General features: G+C 56.0%; 1 protein-coding gene and 1 long non-coding RNA gene across 7 annotated transcripts in view; one reads left to right on the top strand and one right to left on the bottom strand.

Annotated features, from left to right (window-relative positions):
• LINGO1 (leucine rich repeat and Ig domain containing 1) overlaps nt 1-894 on the bottom strand; it is a 189,437-nt gene extending 188,543 nt beyond the window's left edge. For all 6 annotated transcript variants that reach the window (XR_004301049.1, XM_032417929.1, XM_032417926.1 and 3 more), the window contains exon 1: nt 810-894. The gene's annotated coding sequence lies outside the window, so the exon portion shown is untranslated. The remainder of the gene's footprint in view (nt 1-809) is intronic.
• A 1,020-nt stretch (nt 895-1,914) lies between these two features.
• Nucleotides 1,915-17,736, top strand: LOC116640735. Its single transcript, XR_004301050.1, has 3 exons — nt 1,915-2,001; nt 8,261-8,891; nt 17,516-17,736. It is a non-coding gene; the product is annotated as an uncharacterized LOC116640735 (long non-coding RNA).
• Nucleotides 17,737-18,642: the final 906 nt, after the last annotated feature.

Here is an 18,642-nt window from a genome sequence, read left to right as displayed (position 1 = left end):
GGGGGGGGGGCGGGGGTGCACCAGGCCAGGGACCTAGAGGTTCCCCTTCCAATCCCTGGCCTCTGGGGAGCTCCTGGGGGCCAGGTCTAATGCGATGCCCCTTTCTGGCAGCTCCCTTCTTCCAGCCGCCTGTCCCACGCAGCAGAAGGCGCGGGGACACACACGTACACACAGGCACGTCTCCCACTCCCCACCTCAAGCCCTGTGTCCTCAGCCTGGCTGCAAAGACGACCTTGCGGCCCCGGGGCCTGGAAGCTGTCGCCGCGCGGTCCCGCCGGACCCTGGCGGAGTCACAGGAGTCCAGCGCCGGGAGCGGCTCCAGCGCGGCGCCGCGGGGCCGGACTGGCGTCCCAGAGAGCCGGCGGCTGCGCCGATGGGGTGGTGGAGACGCACCCCTCGACCCGCCGGGCGGCACAGCCCGCGCCCCCGTCCCATTCCTCCCTCGCGTTCTCTCCTCAGGAAGGCAAGGCCGGAATTCCACCATTAAAACGCCTCCATCTCCTCTCCCCCCACACACAAAGTTGCTCCAAGTCGCCGGGGTTCCGGCGGCAGGCGAGGGTTAGGCGGGGCCGCGCAGCGGGCGGGAGCGCGGTCACGGACTGGGGTGCCAAGCGCGCCCCATCCATCTCCGCGCGTGCACGCCCCCCACGGGCGCGCACCCAACACCCCACCCCCACTGCTGCCCCGGAGGCTCCCGCCCAATCAGAGGCCGCGCACGCGGCGCTGCCGGCGGGCAGACACCCCAGCTCCCCGGCCTGCGCCCCCGCGGCCCCGGCCCCGCCGCAGCGTCCCGGCCTGGCCACACTCACCGTCCCGGGCGCGCACTTCGCGCGCCGCTCCGCTCCGGGACCGCATTCCCCGGCTCCGCTCTGCTCCGCTCCGGTTCCCGCTCCGGCTCTTCCCGCTCCGCAGGGCTCGGCTCCGAGATGGTGGCAGCGGCAGCGAGCAAGCCAGGGAGGGCGTGTGCGTGTGTATATGTGTGTGTGCGCGCGCGCGCGGCGTGTGCGTGTGCGCGGGAGGGCCCCGCGCTCCCCTGCGCGCCCCACTCCTGCCTCCTGCTCTCCACGCTGCGATGCCAGCAGAATCCCTAACGCGCGCTCCCACCCGCCCGGGCGCTCACACTCGCGCACACATCCCCGCCGCCGCACACCCGGCTCCGCACTCCTGGGGCGCTCACAAAGGGCCCCCTTGCCCCGGCCCGCCGGAGCCCCCGGAGAGCGGCCGGCGGGGCCTGTGGGGTGGCACTGCGTCCCTTTCCCGGCTGGCCGCGCCTCAGGTCCCCCGCCGCTCCCAGAGGGGGCCCCTCGGGCGTCCCCGCTACCCCACCATGCCCCGCCCGGCCGCCGCCGCGCTCGCAGCCCGAACCCCGGCCGGGGCGCCCAACTCTGGCTTCCGGCGTTCCCACCCGGAGTAGTCGGCCCCCTCCTCCTCGCCTGCGCCGCCGCCCGCGCCGCGTGTTCTCTCGCTCCTTTCTGCCCTCCTTTCCTGTCCCTGCCTCTCCTTTTATCTCCTCTCTTCTCTTCCACCTGCTCCCTGTTCCCTGTCCTCTATCTCTCCCGCTGTCTCTCCGTCTATCTTGCCGCCGCCCTCTCTCGCGCCCCCTCCTCCCCACCGCCCTGCGCTGCCTCTCACATTCTCCGCATTACACTGGGCGCCGCCCGCCTCGCCGGGCCCAGGGTTCGAGAGCTCAGCGGGCGGCGAGGGGACCTGCCGCGCCCCGGCCCCGCCGCCACCTCCGCTCTCCGCTCGCTCCGCGGCTCCTGGCTCTGGCCTGGCGGGCGGCGACGTCCCGCGCTAGCCTCGGCTGTCGCTGACAGCTCCCATCTCGCCCGGACTTAAAGGGATAGCGCACCGGGCTCGACCTGCCCCACCCGGGGGCGCCAAGGAGGGCGGCGTCGCCCCGCCGGAACGGTCCCGGGCTGTGGCGCAACCCCGGGCGGTGCGGGCGGCGCGAGCGGCGCCCCGTCCGCCGCCGTTGATCCCGGCCCTCCCGGGCTGGAGGTGAGTCAAGGAGAAGGGCGGTCGGGAGCTGTCCGGACCGTGCCATCCAAGGGGCGCGCAATGCTTGTTGGTGTCTAAGCCTAGGGGCAGGCCGGGGTGTGGGCCAGTGCGGGTTGGGCGCCGATACTGCGGGGGCCAGGAGGAGGGATCAGAGAAACAGCTGTCCGGATCTGAGCCCAGGATGAGGGCACCTGTCATGCTGGGAGGACAGGGCTCATAGGATGGCCTCCCACTCCTGCTGTGTGACCTTGGACAAATGCCTACCTCTCTCTGGGCTTCGGTTTACCCTTCCTTGGAAGGACATTGGCTTACATCATCTCTGGGGCCATGCCGAACTCTGATATGGTGTTAGATCCTATAGGAGAGGGAGTCCCAAGCCAGGCCCTCAGCACCCGGAATCCCACCCACTCCTTGCCTCTGAGAGCTGGGGCAACAGCAGAGGCTGCACTCCTTGCCACCCCACCCCCACCAGGCCTGGTCTGCCCCCTCCCTCATTCTTTGACCTTTCTCCCCACCCTCATCAGGGGAACAAGGCAAAGTTGAAAGGTACAAGGACCTACCAGGGACAGCACACTACAGTTTACAGAACTCTTTTACATCCAAGATCTCCCTGGACCTTCATGATGCCCCTGGGAAATAAAGTTTAAGTTCACCCCTAAGGCTCCCTGTCAGCCTGATCCTGAACAGGCCCGATGCATGAGCATTTCATCTTCCGTGTCCCCCACACCTACTTCCACCCCAGACAGACCCCTGCTCTCCAGCCTCCACAGAGGGATGCATGTTGCCCATTTATTTACTAAGCATCTATTATGTGCCCCATCCTATGCTAGGTACTGGGAACACACAGATGGTTTAGACACATTCCTGCCGTTAAAAACATGAAAGAACAGGAGATACAATGGACTTTTGGGGGTGGAGGAAGTCCAGGAAATCTTCTGGAGGAGGTGGCACTGAAGCCAAGTATTGAAAGATGAGTAGGAGTTGGCCAGGCAGAAAGGAACAGAAAGGGCATCCCATGCCAAGAGAAGAGCATTTGCGAAGACATGGTAGTGGGAAATAGGGAAGGATGGGTGTATTTGAGGGAAGAGAAGCTGTAAGAGCCTTGAATTGTTGAATTTCAACTTTGTTCTCGGGCAGCAACAGGGCTGCCACTTAGCGAATCTAGGCAGAAGCTCTCTCCATCTTTCAGCTATCACAGAGGCATGGCTAAGGGCTCCCAAATCCAGGAGCTTTTGAAAGGGGCCTCCTCTCCTCTCCTAGGAAACCCAATCCCAACCTCTGTGCCCAATTCCTGCAGCCAGACGCAGCACAGTCTCCCCCTGCTGACCAGAGCTGGAAGTAGGAGAAGCCCAGGCTTCGCTCTGGCTGTGATGTGAGTCCAGGGAGGGCTAGACTTTGGCACCCTCACCCCCCATCAAGGTACCCTGCACAGACTCCACACCTCAGCAATACCCAGTGCCACTTCCAGCCTGAGTGTCCTCAGTGTCCTGTACAATGGGAATAAAAATACTCAGCCACCAAGGAGGCTGGTGAAGAATTCGTAAAGAATAATCCACACAGGGGCACCTGGGTGGCAGAGTCCATTGAGGGGTCTACTCTTGGTTTCAGCTCAGGTCATGATCTCGGGGTCGTGGGATCGAGCCCTGGGTCAGGCTCCTCGCTCAGTGAGTAGTCTGCTTAAGACTCTCTCACCCTCTTCCCCTCCTCCTGGCTCCCACACTCTCTCTTTCTAAAATAAATAAATAAATCTTTAAAAAAAGGGAGGGGGCGCCTGGCGCCTGGGTGGCTCAGTGGGTTAAGCGTCCGACTCTTGGTTTTGGCTCAGATCATGATCTCGCAGGCATGGAACTGAGCCTCGCATCAGGCTCTGTGGCTCAGTTCGGAGTCTGTTTGAGATTTTCTCTCCCTCTCCCTCCCACTCTCTCTCTCTCTCAAATAAATAAACAAAATCCTAAAAAAAAAAAAAAAAAAAAAAGGATAATGCACAAAAATGACCCAACACACAGTAGACGTTCAGAAAATGTCTTTTTCTTTCCCCACACCTGAGCTTGGCTTTATGGCCTATCCCAAAGGCCCTTACTGTTCCTGTTCCCTCCTTTTCCAACCATTTCTCCTCTGCCTTCGTACCAGACTTCCTGGAGGCCTCAGGGGAGATGAGCTCACGGCTGTTGCCTGCTGGCTCAACACACCTCCTGAGGAGTCTTCCCAGGGCCTCCAGGTGGGCCCCAGGGAAGCCAAACAGACAAACAGCCTTTCCCCAGAGTGCCTGACATCCAAGCAGAACAACAATTCCAGTCCATTTTTCCCACTTCACTGTTCTGGGAGCCACTCAGCCTTTGTGTCTATGCTTGGGAATTTATGCCCCCAGCTTTGCTGTGCAACCTCAGATAATTAGCACACCCTCTCTGAGCCCCACCTTCCTCCCTAAGTATGGGGGCAAGCAGGTGTGTCCCAGAGGGGCACTAAACATAACTCACTTGTTTTCCCTCAGCAGCTCCAGGCCTCAGGCCTCTATTCAAGAGTTCTGCACAGAGGCAGGCAGGTACAGAGGTGTCTTTGGGACCCCCTTGTATCCTGCCCTTGTGCTGGTGGCCAGGAGCTATTGCCACTCTGTCTCCCAGCAGGCTTTACAGAGAGGCGAGGCAAGAATAATGAACAGGCCCACTTAGAGGAATCACTCTCCGCTGCCACAGCAACAGCAACTGGGGGCTGGGGGCCAGAGGCTGGGGGCGGGCCAGTGTGGGCAGCTCCAGGAAGGGGCTCCTTCACCAGAAGCTGGGGGCTGGCTGCTTCCTGCCACGAGGGCTGGGTCAGTGCCCCTGCAGATGCCGGTCCAGGGCCCCTCTGCTATTTTCAGCTATCTCCATAGGCCAGTGGGGGAGACCCTGGCAGTGTTCCAGACCCCGTCACCAAGCCAGGTCCTGCCCGGGGCTGGGTGACCCACATGGAGTCCCAGGAGGCAGTGGGCATTTCCTGCCTGCCTTCTTAGCCAACCCCTGTTTTCCAGGGTCAGGCTGAAAAATAAATAGGGTCACTCAAGATTCAGAGAACGGCCCCACCCAGCCAGGCTGTCTCCGTGCATCTCACATCCATCTCCCCACCTCCAGTCTTTTCCCACAGATCCCTACCACTTGGTTGACACAATCCATCCACGTCTCAAGTCCTTCCACCCCTAAACAGCTTTCCTCAACTACCCCCTGCCTACAGCAACTTCTTGCCTCCTCTTTACTCTTAACAGACGCTGTGTCAGGAGTCTTCATTCACTGGTTGGTCCTCACACTGATCCTGGTTTATCATTTCCATTTCAGAGAAGAAAAAAACCAAGGTTCAGTGTGAAGCTCCAGGATTTTAACTGAGAGCCATTGTTCTTCATTCTTTCCACGAACATGTTTTTTTAATTTTTTTAATTAAATTTTTTAAATTTGAGAGAGAGCATGAGCAAGGGGAAGGGCAGAGGGAGAGAGAGAAGCAGACTCCACACTGAGCAGGGAGACTGAGCTGGGGCTCAATCTCAGGACCCCAGGATCATGACCTGAGCCAAAGCAGACACTTAACCAACTGAGCCACCCAGGAGCCCCTCTTTCCACAAACATTTATTGAGGGCTTACTCCCCACCAGGCACTGTGTCAGGTGTGGGGAATACATATCAGAGAACTTAGAGTCTAGAGGAAGAAAAAGAACTCAAACCACTGTGCAAAGAGATGTGGAATTATACCTCAGACAAGTGCTATGAAGTTATGGGGCTGGTGGGTGGAGGGCCAGGCTGGTCTTGGGAATCAGGAAAAGGCAGGAGGTGACATTTGACCCAGCCCCAGAAAGTTGGGTAGATGTTAATTTTTAGGAGTAGGGAGTCCAGAGAGAGGGAACAGCATGTGCAAAGTCCCTGCAGTGAAAGGAAGGAGAGAAAGCCCATGTGGTCAGAGCATGAGAAGAGACAACTGAAGATGGGGCTGCAGGTGGTATGCGGCCAGGACCACAGGTTCTAGTGGGCCCTGTCAGGAGTTGGGAGTTTAGGCTGGTGGCTCTGGGCTGGCCCTGGAGATGTGAAGCAGAGGACAGTGCCCCACAGCTCCTCCTACTGCTTCCCAGCCCATCACTCGGCAGCCTGCCCCTAGGGACCAATACTAACCCTTTCTTCTAATGTCCGGACCCTAGCACAAGGTAGGCATGCTGGGGACTCAGACTTGACAGCCAACCTGACAGCACGGTGAGGAGGACAGGAGACCTGGGCTCAGCCTCCACTCAGATACTAGCTAAATAACTCTGGGTGATACCTGCCCTTCCCTGTCCCCCATCACTGTCAAGCAGCGACTGGACTGGTCCTCTCTGCCATCTCTGGTTGATTCTGGTCACACCCTGTAACAAGGGGATGGAAAAGATAAAACAATCAAAATGACCCCACCAGAGCCAGATTCCAGGCCCTAGAGCCCCGGGGCCCAAGGATCCAATTCAGCTCTTACAGGCCAATAGGGACTCCCAGACATCTGATGTGGGGAGTGGGTGAGGGTCCGGGAAGCCCCTTGGAATACTCCATTTGGGAAGGGCTAGGGAAGGTAAGCTCAGGAATGGAGGAGGAATGAGAAGCATCGGGCCCCAAGCTGAATTGGATCCTTGGGCCTTTGGTTTTCCCAGCTGTAAAAGGGTATAATTCTTTACTCCTTGTGTCTCCCTAGGTAGGAGGGAGGATAAAGGAAGCTGGAGGCTCCAGCTACTCTGTCAGGGGCACTGACCCCTTGTCAAGCATTCCTCCTGGGAACCTGAGATCATCACCCCTGGGGGACACAGACACACGCAGCAGGAGGGGGGATGTTGGGTGTCCTGTTCCTGAGAGATGGGATTGGAGTTGCAGTTTGGGAGGCCAGTGGGGTAGGAGGAATTCGGGGACCTGGGAGGTTGTGAAGCTATGGCAGGGGGCTGGGGGAGGGGGGAGGCAGACCTGCCATTCGGCTCCCACTCACAGAGGGTGTGCTCTGTGCCAGGCCCCTGGGGCCCTGTCCTCAGGAGATTCACAGGCCCTGGGCAGACAGGCACTTGAACAGCCACTTCCACAGAGTAAGGCCAAGGTTCCAAGTTCTGGAGTAGACACGGGTTGGGGTGGGGGGGTTGGAGGCTGGCAGGGTCGTAGAACTGAGAGTCAGGAGCCCCTGGAGCCTGGCCTCAAGCCTCAGAGGTGAGCGGGGAGCCCACTGCCTTCACCTGGGCTGGCATCGGCCTGATCTGGCTCTCCCAAAATGGCCATGGAATGGCTGTCCTTGAAGGAGCATAGGAATTCACGGGGGGGTAGAAGGTGGGGGGCTAGGGAAGGAGGAATGTGGGGGTGGGGTGGAAGGACACAACCGGGTCCGGGTTACCTCTGATTCCTTGGCACCCACCACACCCACCAGCCCAGGCCTGGCCACTGCAGGGGTCCAGGGGGTATATCCTGGCCACATGGATGGTGTTTGAATGCAAAGAGGGAAAGAGGGAGGACTGCAGAAAAATTAGAAAACACCCACACTGTCGAGGGGGGTACACTGCTAGGAGGTGGCAGGACAGGGGATCAAGCCTGGTCACCAAGGTCCTTGGATGTCACGTGAGGGTGATTGGACTTTGAAGGGTTTTAAGGGGAGGCATACCCTCACACCAGCCTCCCTAGACTGTCTGCAGAGTGCAGGGGGCCCCACAGTGCCCTTCCCAGACCCCTGCAGGCTGAGACACTCCTCCCTGCTGCTGGGAGTGGGGAGGTTGGCAGACCACACATGAGTACCTTCCCCTCAGCTGAAGCGAGAGCCTCCTCCTCCAAGGCTTGCCCTTCCATGGGCAGCTGCATGCAACCACTGGTCAAAGAGGGGTATAGGCCTGACACTCACCCCAACTCAGGTCAACGCCGCAGGCAGCTGAGGCCCAGAGATGCCCATGGATCTGTACTGCGAAGGTGCCCCAGTCCTACTTCTCCCTCTGCTCCACTCTGCCTCCCTCACTCCCTCCCCTCCCTGGTGTTGATCCCAATAAACCACTTGCATGCTCATCTCCCTCCACACACCGGCATTATCATCCTGATTTTACCCAGAAGGAAACTGAGGCTCAGAGATGGTGAGTGACTTGCCCACAGTTGCGCAGTGGTAAGTGCTAGGTCAAGGCCCGGCTGGGGAGGTCAGGGCCCCTGGCCGGCTGGGGATTGGAGGAGAGTCCATCCCCGGGGAAGGCCAGTCCAGACCATAGGCCAGTACAAGAACCAGGAAGGACTTAGTCCATCTGTCTCTCTCTTTCCATTCCACAGATGGGGAAACTGAGACTGGAGAAGGGACCAGACGCCCAGCCTCAAAATGTCTGTTGATGATGGCCCCACGAGTATTCCCTAGGGTTCTGCCTCCTGGCCCAGCATGAGTGTTTCCTCTGGACCAGAGTGATGCTGTCTTCCCGCCTGCTCCCCTTTCCAAGCCCAGCACCCGGTCTCAGGCTGGGGGACCCGGCTGGGTTGACCCCTACCCGATTTCCCAAGGTGGGAACGAGGTGCCTGCAGCTTCAAGGCCCATTGCAGAGACCTCTGCAGCCGCCTGAGCTGCCCAGCCCTGGCCTGGAGTCGGGCTCAACTGGACCAGGCGGGCAGGCAGGCATCTGATTGGCACAGCAGAGCAAACAGACGGGAAGGAAATCAATTTGAGTGTTTGATTAATTTTAATTTTTAATTTGCATGGAGAGTAATGCACCCCATTTGACACTGCATGCTCACTGCAAGCTGCTGATGCTCACCATGGCCGCCCCAGCTGCAGCTCGCCGTGCCCGCGGCTCCCCGCCCTTCTGCCTGGCGAGCCAGCCCCTCAAGCGGCAGACCGGCCTTCTGCGAAGCCAGGACAAAAGGCCCCCCGTCCGGGGACCTGCACCCCTCCTGCCCAGGAGAGAAGTGTCTGGTAAGTGCCCTCCGTGCCAAATGGGCGGGGCCAAAGATGCGCTCCCTCTTGGGAGGAGCCTGGCTGGCAACGTCTGTGCCAAAGTCAGGCGGCTGATGGACTTCTGGGCGTGGTGACAGAGCGGTGTGGGGGCCAAGGGGGATTCTGTGTGTACCTTAGCTGGGAGCTGTTAAGTAGTCCCCCAGGCCACCTGGGTGCAGTCCTGTACCTCGAGTCAGATCTGTCTTAAAACTAGGGCAGTCCCAGCTCTTGTGTTCTGTGACTTCCAGGGTCAGAGCTCTGTTGTCTCTTCGTTTATATGGAATTTGACCAAACACACATGGATTGGGGAAAACTGGTCTAAATTGAGAGAGATTAAGTCCATCACTCCTGGTCCTCCCCTCTCCCCTGACCCGGCCTCATGCCCTGAGAGCATTATCCTATGGGGTTGATTGAGAACAGAGACCACTAGGTAAGGCACACCTGGTTGGAATCTTGGCTCTGTCACAAGCTGTATGACTTTGGGCAAGTCACATCATCTTGCTGAACATGACCTTCAAGGACCCTTCTGACTATTCCCCTATTGCCCTTCAGACCTCACCCTCTCTTGGTATCTATTGAACATAACATTCAGTGGCCTCCTCCAGGAAGCCCTCCCTGATTAAGCCTTCTTTACTCCCCACCACTGCTATTCCCAGCTGCTGGCCCTGCCCTGAACATGAGCCCTCTCTGACCCCTCCTTGGCCCTCAGTAGCTCGACTGTACACTGCACACTCTGCCTGGGGTGGTGTGCTAGAGAGAACATGGCCCTTCATACAGATAGTCCTGGTTCAAATCCAAGCTCACCTCCATATTGGCTGCTTAGGCCCATCCCTTAAACACCTCAAGTCCAACAGATCCAAGACTGAACTCATGCTTCCTCCCCAAAGCCACGATTGCCTCTTTTTCTTCCCTACCTCAATAAACAACACCCTGGTCAACCAATTGCTCAAGCCAGAGAGTTAGGAACCACTGAAACTCCTCCTCTGCTTCATTCCCCACTTCCTATTCTACCCCAGGTCCTCTGTCCCCACCCTCTACTATATATCCTCTGATAGGGCAGGCAAGGCAGGGAGAGGGATTCTCCACTACGTGACAGGGCTGGAGAGCCTTCAGAGAACAGCCAGTCCTACCCTCCCATTTTACAGATGAGGACACTGAAGCCCAAAGAGTGACAAAGACCTGCCATGAGCCCGATGGTGGGTTGCCCATAGCAGAGCCACACTGAGAAGCCAGGTCTCCTCTGTGGCCAGGTGGGGATCTCAGAGAAGTCATAGTCAAGGCCAGGCCCTGTGATAGTGACAGTAGGGAACCTGAAACCGTTGAAGTCTTGGCCCACTTCCCCCACACCCCAGTCCCAGAGAAGCTGCAGGGGAGGAGTGAGGGGCTGGACTGTGTTCAAAGTCCCAGGCAGAATGAATAATCCACAAATGAGAGCTCATGACAGTCAGACATCACTTCATGATGACTCCACAGCCAGGCCCCTGGAAGTCCTGCTCGGTCGTGACCACAAGAGCAAAAGGGAAGGAGCCTTGGCTGTGATTGGAGTCAATGATCATTTTCTGTGTCCCCCTCCTCACCCAACTCACAGTGCCTGAATTCCACCATTGTGCCTAGCTCAACTGCAAATTAATGCATTTCTGATGCTCAGAAGAGCTGGTATGAGGGTGGGAAAGAGGGCATGAAGAGGTCATCTCAGTGAGGGGTTCTGGAGAGGCACTTAGGGTAGACAGGGCTTTTATTGAGCACCTTCTGCATGCTGGGCACGTGTGAAGTACTTTACAAACTTCCTCCCAGCAGCTTCAAGGCCCCCTCCATGTGACCCAAGCATCACTGAAACCCTTCAGGGCTCAGTTTCCTCTCCTGTAAAATAAAATTAGTAATAATAGCTACCTCTAGAAGCAGTTGGGTGGTTAAATAAGGTGGGTAAAGTGCTTCCTACATTGCTAAACACAAAGTAGATGCTAATTAAAAGCTAATTATAAATGAGACAACTCACGTGCTAAGACCTAGAACCCACCCAGCTCACACTTGTCAAATCTGAGCTGTTAATAGGATAAACGTCTCACCATTTGCTGTGGGAATGGGGCAGAGCTGGAGGTGGAGAGTGGTGTCTGCCCAGGGCTACGGGACAAAGGAGTCACCTAGAAGTCCAGGGCATTTCTGCTAAGGTGAAGCCTGGAGAAGGGGTGAGCCTACAAGGAATGGGCCACCAGGGACCAGCACCCTCTCTTATCCTTTAAAAACCTCTCTCTGAGGTTTGGGCTTGGATGGGCTGACTGCAGAGATCCCCAAGTCTTCCAAGTGGACCAAGCCAGGAAGTCAAGGAGGAGTGAGCACCTCATCCATTAGGAGGGAGAGGGGAGTGGCAGAGACCCAAAATGAAACAGAGACATTAGGAAGACAGCCATGTGACAGCCTCCACCACGCAGGCCTCACAGCACCTGTGCTTGGCCTTTGCTTACATGTTCTTACTTCCTCCCCTGCACAACCATGCCAAGGGATTATCATAGCCAGACAAAGATGAGTCTCTCACAGGCTAATAATGACTTACCCAAGGCCATTGCCTATATGCCCCAAAGCCAAGATTTGAACCTCGGTCTTGCTGGCTCCTCAAGACCATGGTTGGAACCACCACGAAGAAGGAGCAGGGTGGGGGCTGGCACCAGGGCCCAACTTCCCCCCAGGGTGTCCATAGCCCCTGGCCCAGGGCACTCGGGCCTCCCAGTTCCCAAATCCGTGCTTCCTCAGACACTCCAACAGCTTACAAGCCCAGGAAGCATTTACCTCTTCCAAGTCTGACCCTACAAGCAAGACTGGGGTTACCAGGGCACCTGGGTGGCTCAGTCGGTTAAGTGTCTGCCTTTGGCTCAGGACCTGGGATCCTGGGATCCTGGGATCAAGCCCTGCATCAGGCTCCCTGCTCAGCGGGGATTCTGCTTCTCCCTCTCCCTCTGCCCCTCCCCTTGCACTTGTGCATGGTCTCTCTCTCTCTCTCTCTCTCATAAATAAATAAAATCTTAAAAAAAAAAAAAGACTGGGGGTACCATGGGAAGAACCTGGTCATACATCAGAGCTGGGACAGAAATGCTTGGATTTAAAAATAATAACATTTTACTGCACTAACCACATGTCAAACATTGCTTTCAGTGCTGTATATATCATGTTTAATTCTCACAGCACCCTATGATGTAGGTGCTTTATCATACCCATTTTACAGATAAGGAAACTGAAGAGTAGAGAAGTTAAGTAATGTGCCCAAATTTGCACAGCCTGGGAGAGGCAGAGCCAAGATTCAGTTTCAAACAGTGAGGTTGCAGAGGCCAAGACTGTAACCATTCACCTCATTGTCCATCCAAACAACCAACTACTGCCCCCAAGCCCAGGTGGTACTGCCCCCAAGCCCAGGTGCCCCCAAACCCAAGGTGGTGTTGGCGGAGGATTCGACATACAACACTCCTATTTTCACACACTTTTTAGAGTGCAGAAAGTGACACCTGTGTCTTTGCAGACTCAGCACAGAGAAGCAAGCTGGACTGTCACTGTTTTTGCTTCTGTTCCAGAAGACACAGTCCCTGGCAGTTGGACCACATGGAAACATGAGGCCACTGACTTACTAAATGACTTGGGTATGTCATGTCCCCAGGGCCCGAGGCCCAGGTCCCATTCATATGATGACTTCCCGGGATGAACCTGTTCTGAAAGGCCCAACGCCTCATTCCACCCACCTCCAGAGAGTTTGGAGCACTCTCCAGGGTCCTGAAATACCTCTCCTGCCTATAGGCAGGACGCCTGCAGACCCCAAAGCTGACTTAGTTCTCTGAACACGTTCTTTTTTTTTATTTTTTTTAAAGATTTTATTTATTCATTTATTTGAGAGAGTGAGAGAGAGAGAGAGCACACGAGAGGGGGGAAGGTCAGAGGGAGAAGCAGACTCCCTGCCTAGCAGGGAGCCCGATGCGGGACTCGATCCCGGGACTCCAGGATCATGACCTGAGCTGAAGGCAGTCGCTTAACCAACTGAGCCACCCAGGCGCCCACGTTCTTTTTTTTTTTAAAGATTTTATTTATTTATTTGACAGAGAGAAACACAGCGAGAGAGGGAACACAAGCAGGGGGAGTGGGAGAGAGAGAAGCAGGCTCCCCGCTGAGCAGAGAGCCCGATGTGGGGCTCGATCCCAGGACCCTGGGACCATGACCTGAGCCGAAGGCAGATGCCCAACGACTGAGCCACCCAGGCGCCCCTGAACATGTTCTTTAAAACCAGACTGGTAGGTCAACATTTTAGACATGGACTATTACCATAAGCACACATGGGGAGCTATTTCTCAGATTCACCACCATCACCACCAAGGAGAATCCTTTTGCGATGTTCATGAATTAATGCACCTCTCCCTCTTGCCTGTTGGTGGCTCCGTTCCCATCTGAATTTTCATATAAAGGGTGTGCCTCACAGAGGTGGGCTGGTCTATAGCCCTGGAATTGGGGTGATTGTGGCAGGAGGTATACAGCCCAGGTGCTCAGTAAATGTCATCAGCTGCCATTATCACTACCATTATCATCATCTTCCCTGGGCAGCCCCGGCCATGTGGGACCCAGACGTGAGGGCACATCTAGAGAGAAGGCAGGGGTTTCCATTGCTGTGCTTGAAAGACGGCCAGATGGCAGCATTAAGGAGAAGGAGGAGAGAGGCCGTCCTTTCAAAGGCTACTCAGATCTTCTCTCTCCTAAAGTGCCCCCATTGGAGGACCTGGAATATCTCTGCCCTACCTGGGCTTTCAAGTTAAAAACTGGGTAAAGTGTATTTCTCAGTCGTCACACCCACCATCCATAAGTCTTGATGGGGCAACCTCATGAGTTTGCTCCAGGACAGTTGATTATGGGACCAACTGTTCCCTCTATACCCTGCTTCTCTGGGGCCCCCAGACTCTACATTTCAGTTGAAAACCAGGCAGTCAGATTCTAGTGATTGAAGAAGGCAGGGACCCTCCCCATTTGAGGAAGGGGCCCAACTCATGGGGGAAAAGCTGTGACCCCCTACAAGGGTGGAGGATGGGGAAAGAGAAGGAACTACACCTACCTTTTGCTTCCCCCTCCCACATTATCCCAGTTATCCCAGCCTGGAAGGGGCAAGGTCCCAAGGCAGAGGCCCCTTATTTTTATCAGCACATCCAGCCCCAGCCAACCCCAGGACACTGTTATGCAGTCTCCTTTGCAGAGCAACTGTGCAGGCTCCACTGCTAGGCCTGGGAACCCTCAACTCCCCCTTTCAGCAAATACTTAAGTCCCTGCTGTGTGCCTGACCTGTGTCAGGAAATCGTCTTACACTTGATCCCATTTGATCCTTATGACAGCCCGTGGGAGTCAGTATTTTACGGGTGAGGAAACTGAGCCCAGAGAGGTTAGGTTATTTCCCCAAGGTCACACAGCTGAGAAGGGGCGGATTAGGAACTCCCTCTTCCAGCCTGATGAGAGCAGCTCTCCTAGCCCTGTCCCAAATGGTTGATTCCACAGAGCTGGCCACAGCACAAACCTTTACCTGAGTACAAAGGAGCCTCACTGAGGAATTAGGAAGAAAAGGAATGTCTGGCCTAGCTTACACCTGCTCTGGAAGAACCTGCCCAGCTGGCTCCATGGGTCTTGGAAGGACACGCCATGTGGGCAATGGTCAAGGCGATGGAGGAGAAAAAGCTCAACTCCTTCCTTGCTCCCTTCCTGGCAGGAAATCAGGCTCCCAGGTGACAGTTGGGGCTGAAGGTGGGGAACAGAGAGGGGATGTGCACTGAGGGGTCCCGGAGGCAGCTGTGCTCCCTTCCCCCACCTGAATACACACCACTCACTTGTCTGGGCCACTGGGGAAGACCCCTTCTGAAATGTCAACCTTTTCTGAAAGGGCCAGGGGTCACCTCACCCAGGGGTCAGATAACCAGAAATGGGCCTGTTGATTTTTCAAGAGAAACCAAAAGCCAGCTTTTCCTCGGAAACTGCCCATTTTTAAAATATTGGCCGCTAGTTCGATTTTTTTCAAAGTACTCCTTGGGCCAAACATTCACCACCTCTGGCTTCTGCCCTTAGATGTTCCTAGTGGCCAAGGCCCCAGTGGATACCAAGGCAGTGTGGGCCCAGCAGTTCACAGGTCAGAGACCCTGCCCATCTTCCCTCATCTGAGCCTCAGGGATTGAAAGTGTCTTTTTACAGATGTAGCAACTGAGGCTCAGAGAGAACAGAGTCCCTGGTGAGGCCAGGCCTTGGCCCGAAGCCAGGCCTTGGCCCCAGGCCAGGTCAGTGAACTCCTGCTGCCCCAGGTCAGTGAACTCATTCCTCGATGTAGCTCAGGAACACAGGCAGGCCCTTTGATGAGAAGAAATCTGGGTTCTACCCAGATGGGCCCAGCCTGAGCACAGAGGAGGACACCAGGCTGCTCAAGGGGACAGGCCCAAGAGCCGGGCCAGAGGGGGCACTGGTTTTATTCACCCTTCTATCCTCTCTGGGCCCTTGTGAGTGACATTCCATGTGGGAACAGACCCACAGGACCCAGAAGAAGTAAAACTGGGTGGCATGTGGGCTGCCAGCAGCCCTGGTAGTGGGAACATATGACGGATTGAGTTGGATTTCCTCCATTTGGAGGTGATGCTGGCTCTGCGGTGTGTTAGTCTCATCAAGATTTTGTTGCTGCGTTGGATAGTGTGGGACTGGATGGGGATGGGGCTCAGGGGCCTGAGCCCACAGGGAGCTAGAGCCCAGGACGCAAGACCCCAGGCTTCTCATGGTAAGACGGCAGGGAGGTAAGAAAATCCACAAGTCCAATCAAGGAGGCACCAACCAGTATCCTTTCTTGGCATTTAACACACATATACACGTGTGCTCAAGGCATGTGCGTGGAAGCAACAGTACATGCACACGTGGTGTGTATACAGGCAGATAAACAAGCATACATTCTCATACACATCCCCAAGCCTTCGCTCACACAGTGCTCCCCACCTAGGACACTTTCCCTTTCTCTCTGAAGTCCCCATGTCATTTTTGGGGGTCCCCTCCTTTTCCTAGCCTCTGGAGCCCCTCCTTTCCTAGCTCCAGAGGAGCGTCTGGACCATTACTCAGGCCTGGGGGTAAAATACAGATTCCCAGCACTCGGCATGAGCCCTGACGCTCATGTGTGAGAGAAGAAAGGGGTCCTAGGACAGGGTGGATCCCAGGGACCAGGACAGTGCCAGGACTGACAGAGGGACAGGGAGGAGTCCCAATACTCCCAGGATGAGACTGCAGAGGTTGCCAGCAGGGGACTGAGGAGGGCATCCCTTCCAAAGAAAAGGACGGCAAAGCTGGGTCTGAAAACCCCTCCTTCGGCGCCCCCTCATGGAAGTTCTCCAGGACTGCCCTGGGCAGGGTGTTCTGAGTTCCAGCAGCCCTGATAGTGGGCAAAACCCACTGGACACTGCACTCTGGAAATCTTAAATCTTCCCACAGCTCCCAACCTCCTGGATCAGCTCCAGACCAAGGACTGGACTTTTAAAACCCAAGCCCTTCTGTGGTGGGGAGGTAGCCTTCAGCTCCTAGCAACGGAGAAACCAGATCAAGTGTGATTGGTCAGTTCCAGCTCAGAGGAGGAAAGGCGTGAGCTGATTGGCTGACGATATTTATAAAAGGGAGAACCAGCGACCACGAGGTAGCAAGTCCCTGCAAAGGAAGGTGGTAGGGCGTGGCTGAGCTCCATCCCCGCAGCTCAGAACTCCACCTGCCGCCCAGGCAGGCCCGAGATGACCACTCCCAGTGGATGTGTCCAGTTTCACCCATCCCAGCAGACCCCAAACTTGGTGTTCCTAGGCATGTGGGCTGGACCCAGTCTGCTCAGGAAGGTAGAACTACTTGCAATAAAGCAAATGTTTTTGGCACCCAGAGAGTTAAGCCTGGATCAACCAGGACAAACCTATAAGTATTCCCCAGAGGGCCCCAGACCCTGTATACCCGGACAAGTTACTGGAAGGTTGCCCGAGAGCTTCCAAGCTGGAGGGGCTTTGGGGATAAAGTCACCTGGTTCCCATTACGCAGATGAGGAAAATGAGGCCCAGAGGCAGCAAGGAAGGGGAGGGCGGGAGGGATTTGTCCTTGGTCACACAGATTCTTACAAGCAGAGCTGGGACTGGGACCCTGTTCTCCTGACACCCAGTCTGCCCCACGCTCTTCCCTCTGCCCCAGACAGGCCTGCAGACCCTTCATGAGGCCCAGCTCTTATGCAGCAGTGTGCCTTTGCACGTGTACCTGGAATGCTTTCCTTCCATCTCTACCAGGCAAACCCCCATCCATCCTTCAGTTGTCAACTCAGGGATTGCCCTGTCTAGGAAACTTCTCCACCCGTGTGCTCCTGTGGCTTCCTGCATGCCATCTCTCAGAGCTCTGGCCACGCTAGAGCCTCACTGTTCACGTGTCTGTCCCCCCACAAGGCTGTGGCCCCTCAAAGGCAGGGTCAATCTACTCCATCCTCATGTCTTCACCACTCAAGCAGGGCTCAGGGCGCAGCTGGAGGCTGAGAATGAAATGTCTCTTCAATAGAGGAATGAAAGACTTTAATCTCACGGTTTGCTTCCAACATGATTTCTATTTTCCAGGTGCCCAGCCCTGTGCTTGATAGGAGAGAAGGGGAGAGCGGAGGCCCAAGCCCTGCCCTCGAGAGCTCCCAGACTGCAGCTGGGGCAGAAGATGCGTTAAGTCAGGGGTTCAGGCATGGTGTGCTCAGGGTTATTACGGCTCGGGTGGAAATCTCAGGGTCGTGGGATCGAGCCCCGCGTCAGGCTCTGCATTCAGCAGGGAGTCTGCTTGAGATTCTCTATCTCCTGCTCCATCTGCCCCTCCCACCACTTTCTTCCTCTCTCTCAAATAAATAAATAAATCTTTTTAAAAAAAGAAGAAGAAGAAGAGGGGTGCCTGGGTGGCTCAGCCGTTTAGTGTCTCCCTTCGGCTCAGGTCATGATCCCAGGATCCTGGGATCGAGCCCCACATCGGGTTCCTTGCTCGGCAGGGAAGCCTGCTTCTCCCTCCCCCACTCCCCCTGCTTGTGTTCCCTCTATCGCTGTCTCTCTCTCTCTGTCAAAAAATAAATAAAAATCTAAATAAATAAATTAATTAATTAATAATTAAAATAAATTAAAAAAAGAAGAAGAAAAATATATATATATAAAAAAAGAAGCAGCAGCTATACTGACAGAAGGGACAGATAATGATCAAGACAGACAGAGGACAGACAGGTGATATGAGGGACCCCACTCTATGATTTTCCTCCTGCTTCTCTGGCTGTATCTCCTGTCCTCTGCCAGCCCCAATCGTGGGGCTCCCAGGGCTCTGTGCTTTGCCTTTTCTCTCCGCACAGCCTGCCCACACGGGCCAACCCCCCTCTTCCACCTCCACCCTGATGGTGCCCACACCTCTGCTTCAACCTGGTGCACCCAGCTGCCTGAAAACACCTCCACCTGAACGTCCACCATGTCCGGATAACAAAACGCTGTCCCCCCACCACCTGGTCTACCCTTCTTCCAGGTGCCCATCTTAGTGCCTGCCACCCCTAGCCACCCAGTCACCCAAGCCCGGAGCCTGGAAGCCCCCCTGTCACCTCACTCTCATCACCCCCTCATTCAACCGCTAGATTCTTTCAACTTTAGCTCCTAAATGACCATGAATCCATCCGTTCCTCCCTACCCCTGCTGGGCCCCCCCTCCAGTCCAACGGTAGTAGGTGCTGT

The sequence above is a fragment of the Phoca vitulina genome, unplaced genomic scaffold (assembly GCF_004348235.1).
Source record: "Phoca vitulina isolate PV1807 unplaced genomic scaffold, GSC_HSeal_1.0 scaffold20, whole genome shotgun sequence".
NCBI lineage: Eukaryota > Metazoa > Chordata > Mammalia > Carnivora > Phocidae > Phoca > Phoca vitulina.
The sequence above is the reverse complement of the archived record's forward strand: the minus strand, read 5'-3'. Positions and strand labels throughout refer to the sequence as shown.